The sequence below is a fragment of the Schistocerca nitens genome, chromosome 8 (assembly GCF_023898315.1).
Source record: "Schistocerca nitens isolate TAMUIC-IGC-003100 chromosome 8, iqSchNite1.1, whole genome shotgun sequence".
Lineage (NCBI taxonomy): Eukaryota > Metazoa > Arthropoda > Insecta > Orthoptera > Acrididae > Schistocerca > Schistocerca nitens.
Genome location: NC_064621.1, coordinates 407,678,658 through 407,698,707, shown reverse-complemented (window position 1 = coordinate 407,698,707; position 20,050 = coordinate 407,678,658).

The window sequence follows — 20,050 nt, the reverse complement described above, 5'->3', positions numbered from 1 at the left end:
CTCTGATGAGGCAATGTTTCATATATCCGGAAAACTGAATCGTCATAACCTTCGTACAGGGGGTTCAGGGTGTCTGCATGTTACACATGAAACGGAAGTGATAGTCCCAAGGTCAATGTTTCGTGAGGACTGATGCACAGTTTTATCACTCTTCCATTATTTTTCATCAAGTACGACGTGAACGATGGTGGACGTATTTTCAGAGTTTGCTGTTAAGCAACTTTAACACCTGCAATCTGATGTCATAATCCAGCCGGATGGTGCACCAACCCTCCGATTCCTAAATATCCGTCAGTTTATAGATAAAAAATTTCCTGATTGGTGGATTGGACAAGATGGTCCAATTCGATATCAGCCGCGATTCCCTGACTTCACAACCCTAGATTTCTTCCGGTGTGGTTTTTGTAAAGAATCTCGTGTACCAAACCAAGGAAGCAACGCATTCTCAATGCCTCTGAACTTGCCACCGTAAAGATACGGAACCATACGAGGATATAAAAGGAATTCCGCTTAGACATTTCCATGAAACGAAGGGTACTAACATTGATGTGTAGGAATGAAGAAACAAAACCTTACGAAAGTTCTTACCACATTGAGACGCCCGCTAAACTCGCTGGGCAGAATAGGTAATAGGATTGTAGAAAGGGCCAAGTGTTGACGTCAGTTTCTGCTTCTAATTGTCATTTATTGTAATTTGTGGCCTTTACAACCAAAGCGGCACATAGCCGAATCTTTACCGAATGCAACTCTTTCACGGCTGAAGGCCTCCAACAAGAAATCTTAACAAGATAAAAATGCAATTAAGATAGCAATAAAACAATTTAAATATGAAAGGTGCAATACCAATGGTTGGGGGCCACAATTAAACTTCAAAATTTTTAAAATATATTACCATAATCTTCAAAGGCAGAAGGCCGCAGTGTATGCTTGAAAGATAAATTTAAAAATTAATTCGGCAAAATTTTAAGACAACAAAACATAACCATAAGCCTAAAATTTAAAATAGCTGATGACATAATTAAACACCGGTGGCACTCAGAAAGCCTCAAGGGAGGTCGGTCTGCCCTCGTTCACTTAGGTGAGGCAGGTGGTGAGCTAAACTATACTTGATCCGTCGGAACCCAACCAAGGGACAGCCACGGACCGACCAACACAACGACTTGCTTCCCGTCAATCAGTACATGAGAACTCAAACCGGCAATGTTACAAACCTGATAATCCACAATGGAGTATGTATTATCTGTCAAAATTACACACCATGTTGGACATCGACAAAGGTGAGGAAAGGACGCTACCTGAAATTACGTTAGTGTCCAGTCCAGGTAACTGGAACACTAAAGGCCACAAGACAGAAAAGTCCACTGGAGCATTAAAATCTTAGTCGACCAAAAAATGTTAATTGCACCGCATGGCGGCTAAATCTCAGCAGTGGTGTCCACTGGAGCATTAAAATCTTAGTCGACCAAAAAATGTTAATTGCACCGCATGGCGGCTAAATCTCAGCAGTGGTGTTGCTCACCGGAAAACCTCCCCAACAGAAAACCACCGAAGCGAACCACCACAACATGTATAGACGTGGCTTGGATAGTTGAAACGACTATTCAACTTTGACGTCCTGGGCCGGCGAACCTCGAAGCTTGTAGCGATCGGAGGGCTCCACACACACTCCGACACTGCGCAGGGGCTGAAAGCGGCTCCAGCCGACTGCACCGCGCGGAGATAACTTCCCTCGTCCGCAACAACCGACCGACTCCCCGCAGAATGCCAAAAACATCTAAAACAGTCGTCAGTGGAAATAACACCAACTACACAGACAAGGTCACAAACACTTGCACGCAGACCTGAACGATACAATAGCAACAAAGCACGCATGGAGATAAATCGGGAGTCGATGTACAAATACACAGCCGACTCATGAACGATCGGCGAGCTGAAAAACGTCGGCCGGCCGCGGTGGCCGTGCGGTTCTAGGCGCTGCAGTCCGGAACCGTGGGACTGCTACGGTCGCAGGTTCGAATCCTGCCTCGGGCATGGATGTGTGTGATGTCCTTAGGTTAGTTAGGTTTAAGTAGTTCTAAGTTCTAGGGGACTGATGACCTAAGATGTTAAGTCCCATAGTGCTCAGAGCCATTTGAACCATTTTTTTTTTAAAAACTTCGTCCGGTAGGGCGACCGACCGACGATCCAACAAGGCCGTGACCCGGCTCAAGTAATGCCTGGCGGCAATGGTCGCGCGAGCCACGTCGACACAGACCTCACTGCTGCTCCAACCCGACTGCACCAGTGCCGCATTACAACTCCCCGAATAGAATGTCCGGACTGCGCTCTAGACGCTTTCCAAGTTACTGACAGACCCGAGGTCGCTATCGGAACTGCCTACGACAGACAAGGACAGGGAAGTAATAGCAGTCCAGCAAAGATACTACGAGAGGGGAAATATCGATACGCGCTGCTACCGCCGCTCACGGTCAGACAAAGCAGCAACTCAGTGACAGTAGTAATTTAAATTAACGTTGTGAGATGGAAGTACGTTGAAACAGAGTCTAAAATACATGATGTCGAGAACACGATCCACGCACGGCTCACACATGTTGTAAATCATTTATTTATGTCTAGTATAGTTGTAAGGTTATTAAAGTCGTAATCTCTAAAGATAATTTATGATTACCTCTGGTTCCCATAGCCGATGATATGAACAGCAACCATTACATTTATAACGTGTTAAGGCCGCTGGGTCTGCCCTCATTTCATGCTACACGTAATGTTTTGTCGTAATGTTTTGTCTCATCAAGATAATACAGGAACGTGTGTTGGTCGTGGTGTCCTGACCTATTCCGATACGTAGGCTGTTCGACTGCTGCCATGATCAGCAAGTTTTCGAGATCTTCATCCAATGAAAACATCTGTTCATGACTTGCCGAAAGACGCAATATTACTGAATGCACTCACTCGTGAACAAGCCAGCAACTTCAGTTGATAAGCTCTGTCGATGTTTAAAACCATTGTAAATGAAAGAAGTAGTATTTTAAAATAGTGAAATTCCAACCAAAATGCGATATCTAGAGCTCTGCGGAGACAATACACTAAAAACAGATGTTGATAAAGCAAAACTGTCATTACCTTGGCTAATAATTAGTGGCTGGTATCCATTACTATCGGAGCATATCTTAAGAGAAGTAATATATTTTACCACTGGTTACAGGGGTGAAAGTAGACAATCGGCTGTGGCAGTAATAGAAAGAAAAGCGAGGATCCTTATGAAATTTCAGTTTTAGTTATTAAGAGAGTTATTGGTCACTAAAGCTAAAATTAAAAGAAATGATAGCAACAAGATACACCAACTGTCTCATTGATTCATTAATTCTTGACTTAATATCAACATGTCAGTTTTAATTGTTTGAACATTATGTAACTACTACTTGTTACTTCTCACTATCAAGGAAGCAGCTTGGCTAGGTGTTTCTGCTCTCGCCCTTGGATAACTGCCCTAAAAAAGGTTGGGAATCAATGATTTAGAGTACCGATTCCTTTCTGGTGTAGAGTCGGCGAGAGATGATCCATAGCAGCTGACAGTGTTGCAATTGCAAACCGCTTTTGGCAATAATTTATAGTGCAACATCACCGGCGTTGCAATAGAGACGTACAAATATTCATATTTTGTAATTGGTTGAGGAAGATACACGAAACCGCCACACAAAGCTCACTGCAACTGTCGAAGATTTTATGACGCCGGCTCTACTATACGACTTAGATGGTAGTCTGACATTCTGATGTGCCAGGAACCCGTGGAAATTGGGGGAGATATTGGCAGCTTCCAGGTTTTTAAAACAAACAGAGCATAAATGATTTGGAAGTTGATGGCTGGAGACACAACATCGTTGTTACAGGTAGTCTGCGAAAATCAGTTCATGGATGCTGGCCACTGATCGAATCGGGTATACCATTGGAGTTACCCATCTCAGCGTCAAGTAAGGCCTGAATATGGTGTGCTGATCGAGCGAAACTGGTAGCCTTATAATAAATAACATCGAAATGACGGCTGTAGAGGTTCCTTTTCATTACAAAAATGAACGGCCGGATACCATCAAACCTCCAATCAGAAGTGATTACTAGTTGGCCCGCGCGAATAATTCGCACTCTGTCCTCATCAGCCACCAATAAGTAAAATAATAATGGAGAAATAAGTAACTATATGTATTTATTAGTAAAGGCTACTGTATTTTTAATAACAGTAATCAGTATTGGTCTCATTGTAGAGAATAGATACTTTATATACACTCCTGGAAATCGAAATAAGAACACCGTGAATTCATTGTCCCAGGAAGGGGAAACTTTATTGACACATTCCTGGGGTCAGATACATCACATGATCACACTGACAGAACCACAGGCACATAGACACAGGCAACAGAGCATGCACAATGTCGGCACTAGTACAGTGTATATCCACCTTTCGCAGCAATGCAGGCTGCTATTCTCCCATGGAGACGATCGTAGAGATGCTGGATGTAGTCCTGTGGAACGGCTTTCCATGCCATTTCCACCTTGCGCCTCAGTTGGACCAGCGTTCGTGCTGGACGTGCAGACCGCGTGAGACGACGCTTCATCCAGTCCCAAACATGCTCAATGGGGGACAGATCCGGAGATCTTGCTGGCCAGGGTAGTTGACTGACACCTTCTAGAGCACGTTGGGTGGCACGGGATACATGCGGACGTGCATTGTCCTGTTGGAACAGCAAGTCCCCTTGCCGGTCTAGGAATGGTAGAACGATGGGTTCGATGACGGTTTGGATGTACCGTGCACTATTCAGTGTCCCCTCGACGATCACCAGTGGTGTACGGCCAGTGTAGGAGATCGCTCCCCACACCATGATGCCGGGTGTTGGCCCTGTGTGCCTCGGTCGTATGCAGTCCTGATTGTGGCGCTCACCTGCACGGCGCCAAACACGCATACGACCATCATTGGCACCAAGGCAGAAGCGACTCTCATCGCTGAAGACGACACGTCTCCATTCGTCCCTCCATTCACGCCTGTCGCGACACCACTGGAGGCGGGCTACACGATGTTGGGGCGTGAGCGGAAGACGGCCTAACGGTGTGCGGGACCGTAGCCCAGCTTCATGGAGACGGTTGCGAATGGTCCTCGCCGATACCCCAGGAGCAACAGTGTCCCTAATTTGCTGGGAAGTGGCGGTGCGGTCCCCTACGGAACTGCGTAGGATCCTACGGTCTTGGCGTGCATCCGTGCGTCGCTGCGGTCCGGTCCCAGGTTGAACGGGCACGTGCACCTTCCGGCGACCACTGGCGACAACATCGATGTACTGTGGAGACCTCACGCCCCACGTGTTGAGCAATTCGGCGGTACGTCCACCCGGCCTCCCGCATGCCCACTATACGCCCTCGCTCAAAGTCCGTCAACTGCACATACGGTTCACGTCCACGCTGTCGCGGCATGCTACCAGTGTTAAAGACTGCGATGGACCTCCGTATGCCACGGCAAACTGGCTGACACTGACGGCGGCGGTGCACAAATGCTGCGCAGCTAGCGCCATTCGACGGCCAACACCGCGGTTCCTGGTGTGTCCGCTGTGCCGTGAGTGTGATCATTGCTTGTACAGCCCTCTCGCAGTGTCCGGAGCAAGTATGGTGGGTCTGACACACCGGTGTCAATGTGTTCTTTTTTCCATTTCCAGGAGTGTACAATGCGGTCAATTTCAAAACATATACAAAGCAGATTTCATCTCTCTTTGACTAATTTTATTTTTAAAACTTCTTTGGAAACAATGTTAGCAATTGTAGTGTGATCATAGTTTACTTTGTGTCTGGATGTGTCTTTACCACAAACATAAACATCACTGAATATGCGTACTCGTGAAAAAGCCAAGTGGACAATAACGACCAAAAGCATACAAACTAATCAAACTTGTCTCATATTAGTGTTAAAACTCGCAACAAAGTGAAACGTTCTCAGAGGAGCTTATTAAACGAACCTAGTATCGTCTTCTTTAACTGATTCAGTGTGCTGTCGGAAAGAAGGGACTAAATGATGTAAACATGCAACTGAAAACAACAAACAACGACATTCAACGCGCAAAGAAGATACTACATAATCTATTTGCTTTCTGATAGTCATGGATATGGATTGGCAGAGCTTATAAATGAAAAACAAATAAATCAAAATAAATCAAAGTGTTGAATTTGTGAGACCATGTACTCCACTGCGAGAAGTTACTCAATACATTGACACATAAATTAACAATGAGACGTGTAACGCTTGATTATTTTAGCTAGAGCAAACACGTCTAGAAAAATGAGGCAAACTTTACTTTACGATCTTTAATTAAAACGTTGGAAAAGGTTATAGACATGAAAGTGTTTATAATAACCATACCTACGAGACATAAGCTCGTCAAAACGTCGTGTGTAAACATAGACATAGAGGCAAGTAACATAAAATTGGAAAATATGCAAACTTTTCAGTAATGTAGCATATATTAATACAGAGAGCCGGAAAACCCAAGATTACATTACCCATGGAATGCATCGAAACACGAAAGACAAAGCTGCAGTGTGCGATACAATTCTGAAACAATTAAATCCTTAACAACCAGGCTTAGGGTGATCACCAGTTATAGCAGCAGCAGTCTAATGATCAATTTCAATTAAAGAAACCAATGCTCTACTGATTCCAGACAATGCTGATGCAGCAAGAAGAGTATATCCATCAAGTTTAACTTCAGTACCCTAAGGTACAACTGCAAAAATGCAGCCGATACGCTATATTACTACACGTCAACTCGTCCAACACGTAACAAGAAACAACCACAACGTTTCTTCTGGCACGTTATTTCAGATAGATGTTAAATTCAGCATCTAATATACCTTACTCGCAAGAAAACTACGACAGTAACAGTCTAATAAAATATACGTCATGTGCAGCTGTTAAACATAAGGTAAGCCGAAGTCATCAACAAAATTTTTTCTCCGTTACCAAAATGTGCAGTCCTTAAGAAATAAAGTTAGCCAGACGGAAATATCGTTCAAAAATTTGTGTGAAATCTTATGGGACTTAACTGCTAAGGTCGTCAGTCGCTAAGGACAAACACACACACCCATGCCCGAAGGAGGGCTCGAACCTCCGCCTGCACCAGCCGCACAGTCCATCACTGCAGCGCCTAAGACCGCTCGGCTAATCCCGCGCGGCAGGGAATATCGTTATCAGATAAAGTGACAGTGAAATGTGTTAGAAAACTATGGTTAACAGAAAATATTTTATCTCTTACGAGGATAGAAGGCTTTACCCTATCATAATATTTTGTAGAAAACTCTCTTTGCGCGGAAGAACATACAGGTATGTTAGAAAAGACATCAAACACTATTGTTAAAATTAATGGATCAACTAAGGAAAGAGCACACGAAATTTCTGCTACAGAACTAATTTAAATATAATTGTTATTTGTAAATATAGAAGCCCAGATGGAAACATAACTAGTTTCCTTTGACATATTGAGAAGGCGCTTAACAGTATAAAAGTAGTTACTAAAACAGGTACCATGTTCCCTTATTTTAAAATCGATTTCAACAACAACTCAAAAGACAGATTAAAGCTTGAGGCCTGAAAAAATTAAATCACCATCCAGAGTCACCAAATCAGCCAGCCGTAGTATAGATCAGATGCAAATAAAAATACATAAATATTATAAAAACTGGAAGTATGAATACAGGTTTCAGTGATCATTAAGCGTACTTCATTGAATTCCCAAAAGTGACCCCTGGCAATACTGAGCCACAAATAACAAGAAAAGATAGATATTGTAGCAAGCTAAATTTACAACATTCAGGCACTTTCTGAACAAATAAACATGGAACGACACATACAACAGCGAGGGCACATGTAAGAAATTTGACATGTTCATGGAAATATTCTCACATTAATTCAATATTGCTTTTCTAGTTAAAAATCAAACATTCAAAACCCATAAAAGAAATCTTTCTTCACTGTCAACAAGCGTTAAAATATTTTGTGCTGAAAAGAGGATATTTTATGAAATTTTAAAGACGCGAAACGTTACTGAAGAATATCGCTAATTATAAGTGACAAAGTCATAAAAAATCTAAAAAATGGCAAACAGTACCCCATAATTATATCCAGAAACATAATGAAAGCCATGTGGGAGATAGTCACACAGCAAGTAGGAAATTAGCTCCTCCAGCAAGACCAAGGCTGAAAAATAAATTACTAATTCAGAAGAAGCAGCCAGTGCCTTTCATACGTATTTTAAAAATATTAGAGAACATTTATTCTGTACTACAAAATCTTCCAACACAGATTCTACCAGCTCCCCAGCAAATCTAAATAGAAACCGTAACTCCCTATTTCTTCTCCCAATTATCCCCAACGAAATTATACAATGAAGTAGTAAGTTAAGGGCAAAAGTTTCAACAGGTGTGGATGAGGGTCCGGATTATGTCATTAAAAACGCAGGTGGCCTCATTGCAGTACCATCGTCTCACCTTTTCATTAGTTCATTCGCAACTGTATTGTATCCTTCCTGATTAAAGATAGTGAAACTCCAGCAGCTGATCAGAAAGGATAAGAAATAAGACATAGCTAACAATATACATATAGCTATGTTAACTGTATTTTCGATAACAACAGAAAAAAAATTCATAATAAGTTATAACATTTTCTAGCAAAGTGCAATATATTATTCACAGCCGAATTTTCTGGAAAGACCACTCAACATGTTACAGCAATATTTGAATTTATCAGTTGGAGACATAAAGTCTGAAAATGAGTTCGCAATAATATTGTGGCGCTTTGTTTCTAAAGGTCCATCTTGATGACACAGTCTTTTACAATTTACTGTTACCGGTTTCGGCAGCTGCCATTTTATATCTGTTACAAACGAAAAACAATGCTGTAACCAATGAAGTTCTATAACGGGCCTGGTGAAATACAAGGAAAATTAAAAATAATGAGATGATTGACGGCCATGCATACCAATCGCACACACCATAAAATATTCTGATGTATATAGTAACTTCAGATTTATATATGGATGCTTGTGGTATTTAGACGAATGGCTAAGACCATCAGGGGCCCTATAGCTAGGGTACATGAGTAACCAGTATCGTAAATTTAATAGTTACAAATTACTTACACATGGCAAAGTGAGCATCCGACAATAAATATGAAGTGACATACAATATGTGGGATTAAATCCATACATAAATTCCGCATACAAGGTGTGAAAAGTAATAATGGGAAGCTCCTAGCCTGGCAAAGTAAAACACACAATTTTGTAATAGCCACTATAAAAAGTTTAAAATTAAAATCACATCGATAATTCGAAACATTCCAGCACGAAGAAACAATTAAACCAAACCGTAAGTGTAAGGAAATTAACGAAACAGTAACTATTACTTGAAAAGTCGATATTCGTTAACACTTCCGGAGCGGGATCTCAGTGGCGCCGCCTCCGGACTCGTCTGTAGGAAGTTCTTGTTTTCAGTAGCGGAACTTTCGGAAGAAGGCCCAGTTATCTCAACAGTATCCTGGCAACCGGAATTATTGCTGAATGGACAGAATGAGTTTAACCTGAATGCTTATCTTGATGTGTTCAGAAAAGTACTAGTATGAGGAGCGTCGAGCACCGCAGCAGCGTGGGTTGCGGTCGTGTACCCTGGCCACCACCTGGGAGAAGAATCTAAACAACTGAAAAAACTTTCGTACCTATTAGTTAAACAGACTGTCAATACAAGGCACCTTCTACAACATGTTTATAAATACGTTTTCAGAAGAAAATGTTTGATGAAAATAATAACTTCAAACTGTTGTGTATCTTCCGTCATTACTGCTGAACGATTATTTCGATTAATTAATAGGAGAGGTATAGCGCACCGACAAGAGAACACTGTTGAGAGATAATATATATGATTATGGAGATGTAGACAAAATGAACATCTGAATTACATAAAAGAGTAGGGGCAGTCTGTAGTAAAACCATTTTTCTCATCATACATGCAGAGGTCACGTAATTTAAAAGGAATCTGGTTAGATACGCAACCATTGATTGCTTCTGCCTTATAATCTGTTAACTTTTTCCACGTCCCTGGCGTGTCTCTTGCTTCACAGAATTTTCGTAATACGACGATTGATTGACTGAACAAAAATTAGGCGCCAGTTCTCAACCATCTAAGCTCCAACTTGGTACTGTGTGCAGAAGAGTTTAACACAATCCCGCCCATCACCTTGGGACAGAATGATACACGATTCGTCCAAGAACGTTTCTTCTCGTTTAGACGAGATTACATGCTCCTTGCTGTCTGAGGAATTCATAAGTTCTGGAGAATGGAATGCGATGCAAAATCGTATGTGACGCTAGTCCAGTTAAAAAGTGCCAAAGAGCCTGTCCACCCACAGTTATATTCCGGCGTCGAGCCCACATTCTATATAGTTGTTAAGTCTGTTCTAACTGGGGCTCATTCAGTGAAGTGGTCACATTGTATTGTCCATTTCATGCTTGACACCACATACTATGCTGCCTTGTTACTCCTCCCTCGCATTAGGCCTCATGCTAACCCAAATGCCGCAGTATGATCGTGATCCGTTCAAAGTAACTCACATACTGAAAGTCCTTTACGTATGCAAGGGCAGTGGTTATCAAATATTTTCGGAGATCGAGCCCATATGAAATACAAATATTTTTTACAGAGCTCTAAAATAAGCAAAACCTGATTCTATGTCCATTCTTTAATTATAATCATGCAATGAAAATCATATAAAAATAGGCACATTACACCTTCCTGAATTCTACAACTAATACAAAACAACACACAGTAATGCAATATACAAAATAATACATACACAACATGGTACTTTATCGATTTCACTGTAAGGTGATAAAACTGTGTCCATTTAATGGTGGATATGAGGTTGTTTCTCTATTATAGGGCAACTGCTGAATGTCAGTCTTAATAAAAGAGTTGAAGACGCATGTGTGGTTCAGCATACAGCATACTGCGGTAATTTGTCGTTATATCTGCATACGCTGGGAATCCCGTTCCTCACAAGTTTGTTGGTGCTGATGGAAGAAGATCTCTCAAAGCCTTTGAGCCAAGTTGTGGATGTTAAACACAAACCCAGCACCACTAATCATCAGGTGACATTATTTTGAACACTGTGTTAATGTATATGATCCCATTTCTGGTCGCCAATGTTAATGTATACGGGCAGGGACGTTGGGGAGAACGGTGTTACATATGCCTTGTGGCGGCAGTGCACAGGAGGTCGAGCGGTCAGGATTTGACAGAGGGCATCCAGGGCTGCCCTTAAATGACGAAACAGGAAATTAGGTACAACAAAGAGTATATATTTTATGTACGGTGTACAAGGGGTGCGCCTAGGGTCGGAAGTTATCAGGTTTAGGCCAGTCTAGGATTTCGAACAGTTACGTGAATGGAATGTAGTCAAATTAAATCAGGTGATGCTGAGGGGATTAGATTAGGAAATGAGACACTTAAAGTAGTAAAGGAGTTTTGCTATTTAGGGAGTAAAATAACTGATGATGGTCGAAGTAGAGAGGATATAAAATTTAGACTGGCAATGGCAAGGAAATCATTTCTGAAGAAGAGAAATTTGTTAACATCGAGTATAGATTAAGTGTCAGGAAGTCGTTTCTGAAAGTATTTGTATGGAGTGTAGCCATGTATGGAAGTGAAACATGGACGATAACCAGTTTGGACAAGAAGAGAATAGAAGCTTTCGAAATGTGGTGCTACAGAAGAATGCTGAAGATAAGGTGGGTAGATCACGTAACTAATGAGGAGGTATTGAATAGGATTGGGGAGAAGAGAAGTTTGTGGCACAACTTGACTAGAAGAAGGGATCGGTTGGTAGGACATGTTTTGAGGCATCAAGGGATCACAAATTTAGCATTGGAGGGCAGCGTGGAGGGTAAAAATCGTAGAGGGAGACCAAGAGATCAATACACTAAGCAGATTCAGAAGGATGTAGGTTGCAGTAGGTACTGGGAGATGAAGAAGCTTGCACAGGATAGAGTAGCATGGAGAGCTGCATCAAACCAGTCTCAGGACAGAAGACCACAACAACAACAACAACGTGAAATGGGCAACGGAAGGGGAAGCGGTTCATGTTAAGTTGGTGGCCGGTCGTGAAGAGCAGAGCCAGAGGCTCTGCCTACCGAAAAGATGTCTGTTCTGCTCGCGATCTGTATTACAAGAGAGACAGGCAACTTCGTTCCGCAACGCAGAACAGTCCAGCATCCACACACGCGACCTGTATCCCACGCATGCTATTGGCTAAAACCAATGGCGTGAATTCGCTAGCAGTTTCAGCAGAGGTTTCAGGGCATCTCTTGTCAGTAGACGACAATCTGTTATAATTATTGCTTCATTAAGAACCAATTTTAGAATTTTCGGCATCTTCTTTATCACGTGTTTTGGTCTATGCAGGATAGAATGGCTGGAACTACAGTTTGGCGCTTTCCTTTTATAATACCACTCCTGCTGTTCTCTAATCATTTCCTGGGTCCCATCTACAGAAATGTAGTCGCTCCAATGGAGATGGAGTATTCCAAGAAATTGCTAACCATATTCAAAATTTGTTTTCCATTAGAGTCGATTTGCATCGATGTGCACATAGTCTTCCTCGAGTAAAGTTTTAAATGTATATCGACAACTGTCACTAAGATGGCCAGTCCAGGAACATTAGCCGACTCATCCATTTGCAAGACGAATTTGTTGTGCTTATTTCGATGTAAAAAAAGAGTCGTTCGAAAGCGGCACAGAAGACAGATGCTTTGCTGACTTTTCTTCAAGCATTCATTGTGTTAGGTCAGCCAAATATGTATTTATTAAATTCTCAGCGGTAGCGTGCGCTTCGCTCCCCTGTGCAATCCGATAGCTAACCAGTTGCAGTATCTCCATGGTCTTTTTATTCGCAGTTTGGGTCACATACTTCATAGCTCTTTGACTTCTTCATAATTGTTCTATTTTACGTATGAAAAATCCTTGCATTGTGTAGATTCTAAATACTGGTGCCTCGTAGCAAGTGCTATGCAACTACTTGCTATATACACACATTAGGAAAAGTTTTGCATCACCTCGGTTCAGAGAGTTCCGGAATCTGTACAGAAAACTGGACCAGAGGTCAACATAAACATCATTTCCGCCCTTTTTATTGCTCGTTAAAACCACACATTGCATGTTGTACCACCACATAGTGAGACTTTCAGAGGTGGTGATCCGTATCGCTGTACACCCCGGTACCCCCAAAACCCAGTAGCAAGTCCTCTTGCATCGATGCACGCCTGTATTCGTCGTGGTAGACTATCCACAAATTCATAAAGGGACTATTCGTCCAGACTATCCCACTCCTCAACGGCAATTCAGCGTAGATCCCTCAGAGTGGTTCGTGGGTCACGTCGTCCATAAACAGCCCTTTTCAATCTATTAAATAGGATCCATGTTTGGAGAACATGCTGGCCAATCAAGTCGAGGCATTCACAAAATGTGCTCGATGGGGGCGTGAATTGTCGTCCATGGAGGCGAATTCCTCGCCAATATGCCGCCGAAAAGGTTGCACTATCGGTCGGAGTATGGCATTCACGTATCGTACAGCCGTTACGGCGGCTTTCGTGACGACTAGCGGCGTACGACGGCCACACATAATGCCACCCCAAAACAGCAGGGAACCTCCCCCTTGCTGCACTCGCTGGACAGTGTGTCTAAGGCGTTCAGCCTGACCGGGTTGCCTCCAAACACGTCTCCGACGATTTCCTGCTTGTACGCATATGCAACACTCATCGGTGAAGAGAAAGTGATGGCAATCCTGAGCAAGTTGTTGGGCCCATCTGTACCGCGCTACATGGTGTCGTGGTTGCAAAGACGGACCTCGCCATGGACGTCAGGGGTGAAGTTGCGCATCATGCAGCCTATTGCGCACAGTTTGAATCGTAACACGGCGTCCTGTGGCTGCACGAAAAGCATTATTCAACATGGTGGCGTTGCTGTCAGGGTTCCTCCGACCCATTTTCCGCAGATAGCGGTCATCCACTGCAGTAGTCGTCCTTGGGGGGCCGGAGCGAGGCATGTCATCGATAGTTCCCGTGTCTCTGTATCTCCTCCATGTCCGTACAACATCACTTTGGTTCACTCCTAGACGCCTGAACATTTCCCTTGTTGAGAGCCCTTACTGGCACAAACAATTCCGGACGCGATGAAACCGCGGTATTGACCGTGTAGGCACGGTTAAACCACAGACAACAAGAGCCGTGTACCTCCTGCCTGGTGGAATGAGTGAAACTGATCGGCTGTCGGACTCCTTCCGTCTAATACGCACTGCTCATTCATGTTGTTTACATCTGTGGACGGGTTTAGCGACATCTCTCAACAGTCGAAGGGACTGTGTCTGTGATACAATACCCACAGTCAACGTCTATCTTCAGGAGTTCTGGGAACCGGGGTGATGCAAAACTTATTTTGATGTGTGTAATATGCAAAGACGTCAGTTACAATCAACAATTCCGAGACGAGTGTGAGATACGTTATGCTTCATTTTTTCCCACTTTTAATGAGCAGTTAGATACCATACTGCATGAAAACAAGGAGCTTTTTAGTCCTTTCATCACCTTCTTCAATGTCATAGTCTTGATCTTTGAGTTTCGTGCCGCATCTTCTCGCGAACCATGTTTAAACTTTCTAGCTACCAGTTTTTTGCAGCACCTTTAATGCAACGCTTCATTCTATTTTTTAAAATCAACAGTTTAATTTTACAATATGATAAACATAGAATAACATCGTCACAAGGTAGTTCGAGCGTGGTGTCCGGATTCATCATGCGGAATTGAACGTTGCAATAGCCTTACTCGAGTAGGAAGTCTACTGTGTGCTGCAAGCGCGTTTAACAGCTTCGGGTAGTGTAGCGTAGTTAGCGAAGCGACGAAATCCTTCGAGGCGCGTGTATGTGAAACAGTGGACAGTAAAAGAGAGGGAAAAAGCCTCATCGCAGCAATTGCGTGCGTACGTAGTGGTGAGTATCGAGTCATCACATACCTCCTCGTATATGCTAAATTTTTTTGTCAGTGGTTTTTGATCGTAACGCTGTTGCAGATTTATGATGCTGCTTATCACCTCATTCGACTATTGTGTACTGCGAGAAAAATAGTTTTTAGAAAATCAACCAATTTCTAAGCGTTTATTTTCCCAGTGTATGACTTCATGTGATTGGCTTTGTTATTTACGTTGATGTTGTTTTGGCGGAGCCCTCATAGAGGTTTTGCAGGGCCCCATGGCTCTGCGGAGCACGCTATTTCGCTGATTTACAGTAACAACGCTAAGAGATGTTTGCTGCTTGCTGTATCTACGGACAATTACACAGTAATGCAATAGCAAAAAGCTTTCAGTAGAGAAGATATATTGTAGATGAACAATAATGCTTAGCTCATAAGATATGCTCTTTAGAGTACATGTTATCGTCTTCTTTCACTCTCCGCTACCTCCTTTCCTAAGATGTCTTCTTTTTAACAGCCTGTATATGGATTTAATTTTGGAAAGATGGAGAACGATTTGTTAACAGCGTAAAATGACTTCAGCTGAGCTATTAGAGACAAATTAATGACGAAGGAAACAAAGCAAATATTGGCCACATTGTTCTCATCGAGTCAGTGCCTCACATTCCCAGAGTTGATAATTACTCCTATTCCCTATGGACGAGAACGGACCGTTGGCTAAAACGGTGGGTCGTATGTATAATCTACAGAAGCTATTAAAAAATGGATTTTCTGCAACTTCTGCTTTTCATTTAAATTTTTAGGTTTCCGCTACTCAGTCGTTAAAAATGGTTCCTTAGACGATCATTTCGTGTTAGTCTGTTGTCTGTGTCTAAGGCCCATTTCTTATCAAAAAAATGTAGAGATATATGGTTGAAATTTACGTCAAATACTAATGTATAGACGCATTGCAAAATTTTGAACATTGCTGCTAAGGTTCAGTGACAGTGTCAGAATTATATTAGAACAAATAAGCCGTCGGTCACAAATATTAAGTCAAAATTGACCAGGTTTCGACGCACTTATGAGCGTCGTCTTCAGAATTAGACGAACTGTTCTAAAACATTCTAGGTATATAATACATTAACAAAATTAAAGTTTGTACTGACTGGAAAAGATGCAGTACTTACAAGTCGTTTATTAAAAAAGATCTAAGCCGGAAAGGCGACGTCATCAATAGTTGTGGGATGGCGAGCCGCTAAGGGCTGCTCGTACTGTGAAATAGGGTTGCAACAAGACTGAGGTGCCCACTTTAGAAAGTGTGGGCAAGTAAACATGGTGTTGCTACGGGCGCCATCTCGTAGCCGCAGAAACAACTAGGCTACTGTACATTCAAAATTAGACACATGAAATTGTGATGCAGCTGATTCAGGCATAACGTAAGCACTAATAATAATAGGATGAAGTTACATATTTATCTGTTTTAATAGTGATACATTTTGTAACGTAAAAAACGTCAGTTATGACATGCAAGAAAACAGCAAAGATGTGACCGGAAAACATCATTTCGGTAAACTGCATGAGGAAATCTGAATCAAAGATCAAGCAATGGTTTTATACAGTCGAAAAAGTTTTTATTTCGTAGCTGCAGCTGTTCGTTGTGAATGAGGCCATCATGACGAGAGAGATGTTTGAATATCTCCAATTCCTCTAAGATATCTAACCTACGCCCCTTCTTTTCGGTATGCCGAATATTGTTATCGCCTATGGCTTTAGACACGTGTCCAGTAATTAAGAGATAATAGGCAAAGGATGAATTTAGGGGACTGGTGCCGTTCTTTCTCAAAAGATGTTCTTTATATCTGATGGTGAAAGCACGTCCAAATTGCCCTATATAATAGGAGGTGCAGATATCGCAGATGATCTTATAAACGCCAGAACATTCTGTAGGGGAACGAATGGATTTCAAATTATGAATGACGTTTCTTTTTAGATTATTACCAGTAGAGAAGGCAACGTTTCAGTTGTATTTGTTGCGAAGCATGCGCTGAATCTGATAGGAAATGGATCCTTTGAAAGGAATAGAAAACGTTTTTTTTTTTTGGGTTAATTTCAGTACATGAGGTGTTGAGCGTGGTAGTTCTTGCAGTTTTCTTTTTTAGGATATCGTCCACTATCTTAGGCGTATTTTCATTATTGACTGCTATGGTTTTAAGTAAATTAATCCCCTCATTAAACTTTTCTGTTGAAAGTGGTATGGAGCTGGCTCGGTGGACAGCAGAGTGAAAAAAGACCATTTCTTTAAGGCTGTGGACGAAAAGAGGAAGCAGGCACGATTTGGTCAGTATACGTTTCTTTTCGTAAAATATGTAGGTGAAGTGTCTAAATAAAGATTTAAATGGAACTCTCACAGCGCGAGTCCCACTCGAAACTTGCACTGTATTTTTCTTCTGTAGCCCAACGTTCTTTCTGTGTAGCTTTTGCCAAGCACTGCACAGATGTAAAGAGCTACCGTTCTGCACAGACTAAATTATGTGTATATACAGGGTGGTCCATTGATTATGACAGGGCCAAATATCTCACGAAATAAGCGTCAATCGCAAAAACTACAAAGAACAAAACTTGTCTAGCTTGAAGGGGGAAACCAGATGGCATTACGGTTGGCCCCCTAGATGGCGCTGCCATAGGTCTAAAGGATATCAACTGCGTCTTTTAGATAGGAACCCCCATTTTAATTACATATTCGTGTAGTACGTAAAGAAATATGAATGTCTTAGCTGGACCACTTTTTTCGCTTTGTGATAGATGGCGCTGTAATAGTTATAAACATATTGCTCACAGTTTTTGACGAACAGGTGGTAACAGGTAGGTTTCTTATATTAATATACAGAATGTAGGTACGTTTTAACATTTTATTTCGGTTGTTCCAATGTGATACATGTACCTTTGTGAACTTACCATTTCTGAGAACACATGCTGTTACAGCGTGATTACCTGTAAATACCACATTAATGCAATAAATGCTCAAAATGATGTCCGTCTTCCTCAGTGTAGTTGGCTATACATGTAACGACGTTCCTCTCAACAGCGAGTAGTTCGCCTTCCGTAATGCTCGCACATGCATTGACAATGCGCTCACGCATGTTGTCAGGCGTTGTCGGTGGATCACGATAGCAAATATCCTTCAACTTTCCCCACAGAAAGAAATCCGGTGACGTCAGGTCCAGTGAAAGTGCGGGCCTTGGTATGGTGCTTCGACGACAAATCCACCTGTCATGAAATATGCTAATCAATACATGGGGTACCCGTGGTCTAGGGGTAGCGTATATGGGGTACCCGTAGTCTACAGGAAAAAAAAAAGGGGTGGCGTCTTTGATTCATAATCAAAAGGTCTTCTGTCCTGGGTTCGATCCCCGCCACTGCCTAAATTTTGATAAATAATCAGCATTGGCGGCCGAAGACTTCCGGCATTAGAAGTAGGCCTCATTCTGCCAACGGCCTTGTCAAAGAGGGCGGAGGAGCGGATAGAGGTTCAGGGCACTCGCTTGTCCTAGGGGTGGGAAATTGTCCCTAAATGCGGAAGAATCAGCAATGATCAACGACATGAGGATGCAGAAGGCAATGGAAACCACTGCATTAAAGACACGTAACGTGTATCCACAGGACATGTGGCCTGTAATTGAAGAAGTGTCATGATGATCTCTCCATTGGCAAAAGATTCCGGAATAGTCCCCCATTCGGATCTCCGGGAGGGGACTGCCAAGGGGGAGGTTACCATGAGAAAAAGATTGAATAATAAACGAAAGGATATCGTTCTACGAGTCGGGGCGTGGAATGTCAGAAGCTTGAACGTGGTAGGGAAACTAGAAAATCTGAAAAGGGAAATGCAAAGGCTCAATCTAGACATAGTAGGGGTCACTGAAGTGAAGTGGAAGGAAGACAAGGATTTCTGGTCAGATGAGTATCGGGTAATATCAACAGCAGCAGAAAATGGTATAACAGGTGTAGGATTCGTTATGAATAGGAAGGTAGGGCAGAGGGTGTGTTACTGTGAACAGTTCAGTGACTGGGTTGTTGTAATCAGAATCGACAGCAGACCAACACCGACATCGATAGTTCAGGTATACATGCCGACGTCGCAAGCTGAAGATGAACAGATAGAGAAAGTGTATGAGGCTATTGAAAGGGTAATGCAGTATGTAAAGGGGGACGAAAATCTGTCATGGGCGACTGGAATGCAATTGTAGGGGAAGGAGTAGAAGAAAAGGTTACAGGAGAATATGGTCTTGGGACAAGGAATGAAAGAGGAGAAAGACCAATTGAGTTCTGTAACAAGTTTCAGCTAGGAATAGCGAATACCCTGTTCAAGAATCACAAGAGGAGGAGGTATCCTTGGAAAAGGCCGGGAGATACGGGAAGATTTCAATTAGATTACATCATGGTCAAACAGAGATTCCGAAATCAGATACTGGACTGTAAGGCGTACCCAGGAGCAGAAATAGACTCAGATCACAATATAGCAGTGATGAAGAGTAAGCTGAAGTTCGAGACATTAGTCAGGAAGAATCAATACGCAAAGAAGTGGGATACGGAAGTAATAAGGAATGACGAGATACGTTTGAAGTTCTCTAACGCTATAGATACAGCAATAAGGAATAGCGCAGTAGGCAGTACAGTTGAAGAGGAATGGACGTCTCTAAAATGGGCCATCACAGAAGTTGGGAAGGAAAACATAGGTACAAAGAAGATAGTTGCGAAGAAACCATGGGTAACAGGAGAATTACTCCAGTTGAATGATGAAAGGAGGAAGTACAAACATGTTCTGGGAACATCAGGAATACAGAAATACAAGTCGCTGAGGAATGAAATAAATAGGAAGTGCAGGGAAGCTAAGACGAAATGGCTGCAGGAAAAATGTGAAGACATCGAAAAAGATATGATTGTCGGAAGTACAGACTCAGCATACAGGAAAGTCAAAACAACCTTAGGTGACATTAAAAGCAACGGTGGTAACATTAAGAGTGCAACGGGAATTC